Source organism: Lactuca virosa, chromosome 7, assembly GCF_052849685.1.
Source record: "Lactuca virosa cultivar CGN04683 chromosome 7, Lactuca_virosa_CGN04683_v6, whole genome shotgun sequence".
Classification (NCBI taxonomy): Eukaryota; Viridiplantae; Streptophyta; class Magnoliopsida; order Asterales; family Asteraceae; genus Lactuca; species Lactuca virosa.
Genome location: NC_136432.1, coordinates 16,521,127 through 16,528,970, shown reverse-complemented (window position 1 = coordinate 16,528,970; position 7,844 = coordinate 16,521,127).

Here is a 7,844-nt window from a genome sequence, read left to right as displayed (position 1 = left end):
AAGCAATTGTTGAGGACAATCTAAGGTTTACCAAAGATTGGTTGCTCAGGGACAGTTGGAAGTATAGTGTTGATTTTGGAAGGACCATATTGACATATTCTGAAAAGAGGCAACTCTGGTTCAGGAGTAATAGTCAAAAGGGGAATGTGGAAATATTCCCATAGGTGGAAGTTATTCATTAAATCTGTGTAAGATTAGGAAACTTAATGCAAGAAGAATGTTCAAAGCAATGAACTTTGAATATGAGACTTCGTTTCCATGGAGTTGATCTCCATTGGAATACTCTGTAATGACTGTTGACAAGTCTTTGTGACTTTTTGCATAATCATTACAAGAGGTCCAATGTATATAAGTTTAGAATCTAACAGATTTAAGTAAATGGCAGGAATCTGGGATTCGTGCATTTGCGGTAAGGATTTGGGATTGTGAAATGAGTATCATTGGAATTAATGTTCAGTCGATCTATTTCACAAAGTAAAGATCATAGACAAACTTAGTGTGCATACTTGGTGTATGGCATGACTAATGTTTAGACAAACATAGTGTGCATACTTGGTGTATGGCATGACTAGTGTTTAGAAAACATAGTGTACATGCTCGGAGCATGGGACAACTATTGTTTTAATTCAAGTATAAAGTTGATAGTTTGAAACAGTATACAATGAATAATGTGCAATCAATATGGTGATAAATAAAAGGTGTTTTTATTTATATTCATAAGTTCTGAGACCATAGTTGATTCGATTATTCTTGTGTTTCACTTAGCATGTTTTGACTTCCAGAGTAACTAAGTCGCTCTTCCTGAATGACTAAGTTATTCAAACCATCCACAGTCGGTCATATGTTGGAAGTAGATATGAATCAAGACTGTCATGGGTTGGATTGTAGAGGTCTAAGATGTTGGACAAAGTGGTGCTACAACACTCATGAGTGCTCATAAGTTCTGAGTATTGGATTCAACCGACGCTCACTGGTATCACTTCATGGAATTTTATCTCGAGTGATCGTGAGACGGTAATATCATATAAGTCTTCAAACCTAGAGATATGACTTGTTGCCTATGAATTGGTTATACATTGATCGTACGAAACCGCATTGGTAACTCGATGTTATAAAACGTGCCTTTGTGTATGATTCAACAAGTAGTAGAACAAGCATATGAGTCGAAATTTATCTGTTCCTTCTTGGATTAGAAGCGATATCTGGGCCCCTCGATGATTTTGTGTTGACCCATGTACCGGTCCTGGTCAGAACTAAGTTGATCTGTTCACTTAAGTTCTATGTCAAACAAATCGGAAATCGGGAAACAAACTGCTGGACAATAAGTAAGACATTTATTCCATGTATTTGTCCGGCTGATATCTAGAACAGAGGATTATATGATCACTTATCTTAAATGGAGTATCATCATCATCTCAGTTCCGCGAGACCTTGAAAAGAGCTACGATTGATGGTCAGTTCCTGAAGTCATACTTGCAGTTATAGTTATTAGACTTATCCAAGTGGGAGACTGTTGGATTAGGTGTCTAAGTTCATAACTATTTCTGGGTTGTACTTGACCCGACCCGGCATGGTCCATTTGGGTTGCATGGTATCATGCATTTGGATAAACTAAAATGAGAGAAATAACACTTATGGTTTATTAATATATTATAAGTTCTAATATATTAATAATATTATTTAATTAGTATTGATCAAGATTTAATCTAGTATTAATTAAGTGATCAAAAGATGACTAATCAAATATATGGGTTGATTATGTAAATGATCCATAACTTGTATAGTGGGCTAAAGGCTCCATGGATTATCAAGTTGGGCTAAGGTCCATAGGATGCTCCATTGGAGTTACAAAACCATGGGTCATGGAAATGAAGAGCCATGTTACATTAGGGTTTACATGGTGTAACCCTAATTGTAACACACTATATAAGGATCAACATGTTCACCAAAATCGGCACTTAAGCAAGAGTGAGGGGGAATAGCCGATTTCTAAGTGTGTGACATTTCTCTCAAAGTTTATTCCAAGTGCATTTGGTGTTGTGTGAGACATTTGAGGCATCACACTTGGGGTGCTAGGCTATCAAGGTTTTCAAGGAATCCAATAACTACAAGGTATGTATTTCTAGCTATCTTTTATGATTAAAAGTTCCCCATGTATGCTAGATAGGATTAAGAACCTTGGAAATCAAATTTTGCATGTATTTTAGACAAACATAGATCCAAGGTTTTCTAGGGTTGCATGTACACTTAGGAGTGTTAGAATTGCTCAAAACCCAACACAACCATGCATGAGTATATGTCCATTTGGTGAAAGTAGGATGCTAAATCTAAGGTTTGGATCCATTTAAGCCATGCAAAGGCACCAAGCTAGTGACTTTATGGATTAAGACGTTCCCCAAGGTCTGGATCTGAAATTTGTACATTTGGTCTTAAGAAATAAGGACTTAATGGATGAAGTGGTTGAACGGGGCGTACGTCGGGCGTATGAATGTGTACATTGTGCGTACGCGTCTGGATCCTCGACTCCATGTAGCGACCTAGTACATCGGGCGTACTAGGGGTACACTTAGTGTACGCGACCTGTTCATGGGCTTTTATTGTTGGGCCGCATTTGGACTTCAGGGTTTTGGGCCCGTGTTAGGCCACAAGTCTTTTTAATTTTGGGCCATTGTTAGGTCCTAGGCCTTCTTGGATTTGGGCCTATATTAGGATTTGGGTGTCCTTTAGGAATTGGGCCATTATTAGGCCATTGAGTTTGGGTCACTGCTTTTGGGCCAATTGAGGGAAGGGTAAAATGGTCTTTTACCCTGGGAGTCGGGATTAGTTTATTAAAGTTATGGTTTATGACCCAATTATTAATTAGGGTTTTATTTGATTGGTTAGGGCGGAGATTCTCGGGTTCAGCAACCCGAACATCTATTTGATTGACAGTAGACTGAGGTGAGTTTGTTCACTATATTGTAGGACACTAAGGATTGTATGTGCTTGTAGTCTTTGTGACTCCTGTTGTATGTGTTGTATGCATGTGTGCCTGTTTGCTATGTGTATGTGAGGTGAAATAGACCCGTGGGTGAAATAGACCTGGTACACCATTATGCTAACATATGAGTTGAAATAGACACAGGGTGAAATAGACCTAGTACAGCCTTATGCTAACATGTGAGTTGAAATAGACATGGGGGTGAAATAGACCCGATACAACGTTGAGCTGACATATATGTATGATATGCGATATTTTGGGGAACTCACTAAGCTTTGTGCTTATGGGTTTTAGTTTATGTTTCAGGTACTTCCAGTTCAAAATGGTAGGGATCGGGATGATCGCATTGCACGTACCATGATTTTCCGCTTATTTGACTCTGATGTACTTTTGGGATATTTTCTAAATACTTTATGGTTTTTCCAAACATGTTGGGTTGATGGTTATTTAATATGAAAACAAAAAGTTTTGGTTTTAAGTTTTGGGATGTTACAAATACACATTACATAGGAATAAACATTTATATTTAAACTAGGAATCCAAATTAAGTTTCTATTATAAATACATTACATAAGAATTATTCTAATCAGAATCTTCCTCATATCCTTCAGTGTCTTCTTCAGTATTTTAAATAACATTATCAATAATAGCATCCTACTCTTTTTGTTTCTTTTTTACATTATAGTGGTTTACTTTAAATGTCATTGTCAATAATAGCATCCTACCTTATTTATGTTTTTTCCATTACTATAGTTTACTTTAAATACCATTGTCAATAATAGCATCCAACTTTATTTGTTTTGTTTTTTTTTTCATTATAGTGCTTTACTTTAAATAACATTGTCAAATAATAGCATCCTACTTATACCAAATACAAATACATATATCAAATAAACAATAGCATCCTACTTATACCAAATACACATACTTTCACATATATACATAAGAGCATCCTACTTATACCAAATACACTTTCACGTACATATACACCAAATACACATACATACATAATAGCATCCTACTTATACCAAATACACATAGTTTCACATATATACATAATAACATCCTACTTATACCAAATACACATACTTTCACATACATATACCATATATACACCAAATAACACATACATATATAATAGCATCCAACTTATACCAAATACACATACATCGAATACATATACTTTCATATACATATACCACATATACAGCAAATACAAATACATTCACATACATACATAATAGCATCATACTTATACCAAATACACATACTTTCACACACATTAACTAAATACATATATTTTCACATACATACACCAAACACACATAGATTCACATAAATATATCAAATATACACACATATCACAATTTCACATAATTTATACAAATACACATATTTTGTAATATCGAAATTCACTTTAAATAGAACATGTGGTGGTGGAAATCAACAGATGGTGCAGTGGTGGCGATAAAGCAGGAAATCAAAAATTGAGAATGATAATTTTTTGCAATTAATCACTATTATAAGCTGAAAATCAATGTTACAAGAGAAAGAGAAAGAGAAATGGGAAGGAGATGCCCTACCGTCGTCGGAAATGCTCCACAGTCGTCGGAGATACGGTAAAGGTGTCGTCAGTATCTCCTTTTCCCCGTCTGAATCTCACAGTAGGAAAGAAAAAATGTGATGTCGCTGGTGGCCTAAATCGTTGCGAGTCATCGAAAAAATACGGAAGAAAAAAACGAGAGCAAGTATGGAAGAGATCAGAAGCAGAAAGCGAAAAGAGAGGCGTCGATTTTAGGTTATCTGTGTAAAGCAATACGGGTGAAACCTTTATTGGTGACGCAAAAAACCTATAACGGCGACTCCAATCAATTCCGGCGACAACTATGGAAGGAATTGTTACCGTGTCTTTTTTTCGACTTTTAGCGGCGACAAAGTTCGTCGGTATTGATGTCACCGTTATTGGGTTTAGGCGAAACGGTGTCTCAGTCGTTGGATTAGAATATCAATCGGACGCTTGGGATTTCCAGAAAGGATTCACGCGGATTCGGTCCTCAAGGCATTACCGGCGACCATTTACCAGCGACTCAAGCTAAAGTCGCCGCTAAAAGTCTCTGTCGTCGGTAAAGGTGTCGCCGGCAAAGACATGATTTCTTGTAGTGTAACTATGTCATGAAGGAATAACAATCCTTACATTCTAACATAAAGGATCCCTAGCTAATGGTCTTAGCGACGAATGATTTCATCACCAAACATCTAGTTTTAAAATTCAATTATTTGTTCTCGTTTAAAATAAATTGAAGCTAACTAGTGAAAGATGAAGTATCTTTTAATAACTTCTATTTTTGTTATCGAAATGTATATCTGAGTTGAAATAAATGTAACAAAACCCTTCCAGCAGTGATGGTTAATTATAGATCACTTTGGGAGTGTTCCATGTCAAATAAAGCAAAAGGGCTTGTTTAACTCTTCGATATATATATTCTATCAAAGTTTTGTTATTAGTAGTCTTTTTAGGTAACAAGTCTATAAAGTTTACATAAACTTACGTAGTTTTAATTGCTTTTCCCTAATAATTTACCCTATAATATAAACATGGAGACATGGGCTACTGCATGGTGTATCTTTCTTGCAAGGCAAAAAGGATATCAACAAATCTTAGTCTTCAATATTTTACTGACCTAAACTGCACCACATAATCCCCTGACTCTTTGGAGGCTTCTCCATGACAAAAGTTGTAAACCCCACCCCGAAAAGTTGATTATAATTATACTTTTCATAAAAGGGTGATTTTCTCTAGGGTTTGTAAAAAAGTTTCTTGCTTTTTTATGGGCTTTCAGTATAATGCATTGTAGAAGATGCCTTGATGCTCTCTTTCTATGAGAAAAAAAAAGTCACTACTTTTCTTTGAGTAAATCTTGATATCAAGAACACTGTTGTTAAGTTAGAACGACTTGTACGTCATGCGTAAAGATTTGCACTACATTTTTCAACATGGGAGCTCGGTTTAGTTATGTAGAAAGTGATAAAATTGACTCGGTAATACGTTTTCTTGTATGTTTTTTTTTGGGGAAGGGTGAAGAAAAAGCCTCTTTTCATTTATCAAAAAATAAATTGAATTAAAAGAAAGGTTCTTTCACTATTCCTTTATTGCTTTTACTTTCTTTTTCCTTTGTTCAAGTTCCATTTGGCAGGCCAAACTTTTTAAACAACAAGCAAATAAAGCATTGGAAAACACCCCCACAACATTTAAACTAAAGAAGACAAATACATGCATGATATTGGTTTATAAATTAGACTCTTGTGAAGGCTTCATGGAAAACTAGGGATAAGTAGGTTATCAAAATGACTGTTTAATCAATAAAAAAGTCTTAAGTCTGATGTCACATTTGGGTGTTCTCCCTCGGTTTTATCTAAATGATTTAATCTCTTTATTTTGCATATATCAGTTTCCTTAATTAATTCATAGTACGTGAAAAGCAAGAAATCTTGATTCAAATACCCTAACGATTGAAGGTCTTTTTTTTTATGTTGTATGCCAATTATTAATTTATATACAGGTTAGATTTTGAAGATTTTTATTTGCAAGTTAGGTGGAATGGCTCTTGAGTGGATGGAAAGGGGGAAAGAAGAAAGAAACAAGCATAGAAACAAATGAGTGAACTTTGTTCCTTAACCTTTCATTGGTATCATAGAAACTTACAAAAGAATGATCAAAAAGAAAGCTTTGGGGTGGGAGACATGAAGGCTTTCCATATCTTCCTTTAGGTTTAAAGTTATTCTTAATGTTTATTTGAGAAAATGACTGATCAATATATATATGCTTTATTGTATAAATTCCCTTTGTTCTTGAACCACTTGATTCAACTTGTATATTTCCTCTTCAATCCATGGTTAGATTTGGACCATATACTAACCTACTGATGCAACCCTAGGATGTGGTTATAAATACCAGTACACTGTTAAACAACAAGTCACTCTTGAAGTTTGAAAAAAAAAAGTGTAAACTGACGATGGAATATTATAGAGAACTCAATGTCCCCACGCCTCATGGCTTTGTAGATTCATTTATGTGAATCCTGATGGCATATATAGTTTTTATTTATCACAATATTTAGTTTTTATTTATAACAACTGCATATCCATACCTTCTTAATTTCTTTATACTTTGTCAATCTTTAATATGTTGATGCTCGTTTTAGACTTTTTGATAAAACTAGTATATCATTAATAACCCATAACAAATAATTAAAGAAACAAAGTCGATTGAATTAGGGTTTTCAATATTGCTTTTCTGTCTAAGGTGCTAGCAATGTTACTTTTTGAGGTAAAAATGGATGAACCAACATGATATCGGATATAGGGCTAAAGTCACCACTCACCATCTTATCTCTTATGTAAGCTTGGACCATTTCTTCAATTCCCATCTCATGCGTGGATGGATATAAGACTCTCAATTTGGTCATAAAGGAAAAAAAATTATACATCAAAAGAGTTGTATCATGTCATATTAATGATCAATATGTTTATCAAATCAATCCTTCTTTTTTATTAAATACAATATGGCAATTATCTATCTCCTCTTGTATGTGTTTGTGAGGACACATTATGCCATTTTCAACAAAATTTGACTCGTTTCTTTTACACAAGGGTTTGCTTTTAGCACAATGGAATTATGGAAAAGAAAAAATGGTACTCTTTTCGTGTTAAGTTTCTTGTTGTCAAGAAGACAAAATATGTCCAATGTAACAAATATCTTCTGAAAAAGTGTTTTGGTATGTGCATGACATTTATCGACATGAGATCAGAGAAACCCCATCAAAGAATATTTGAAAGAGATTTTAACTGGGGCCGCAAAAGAATG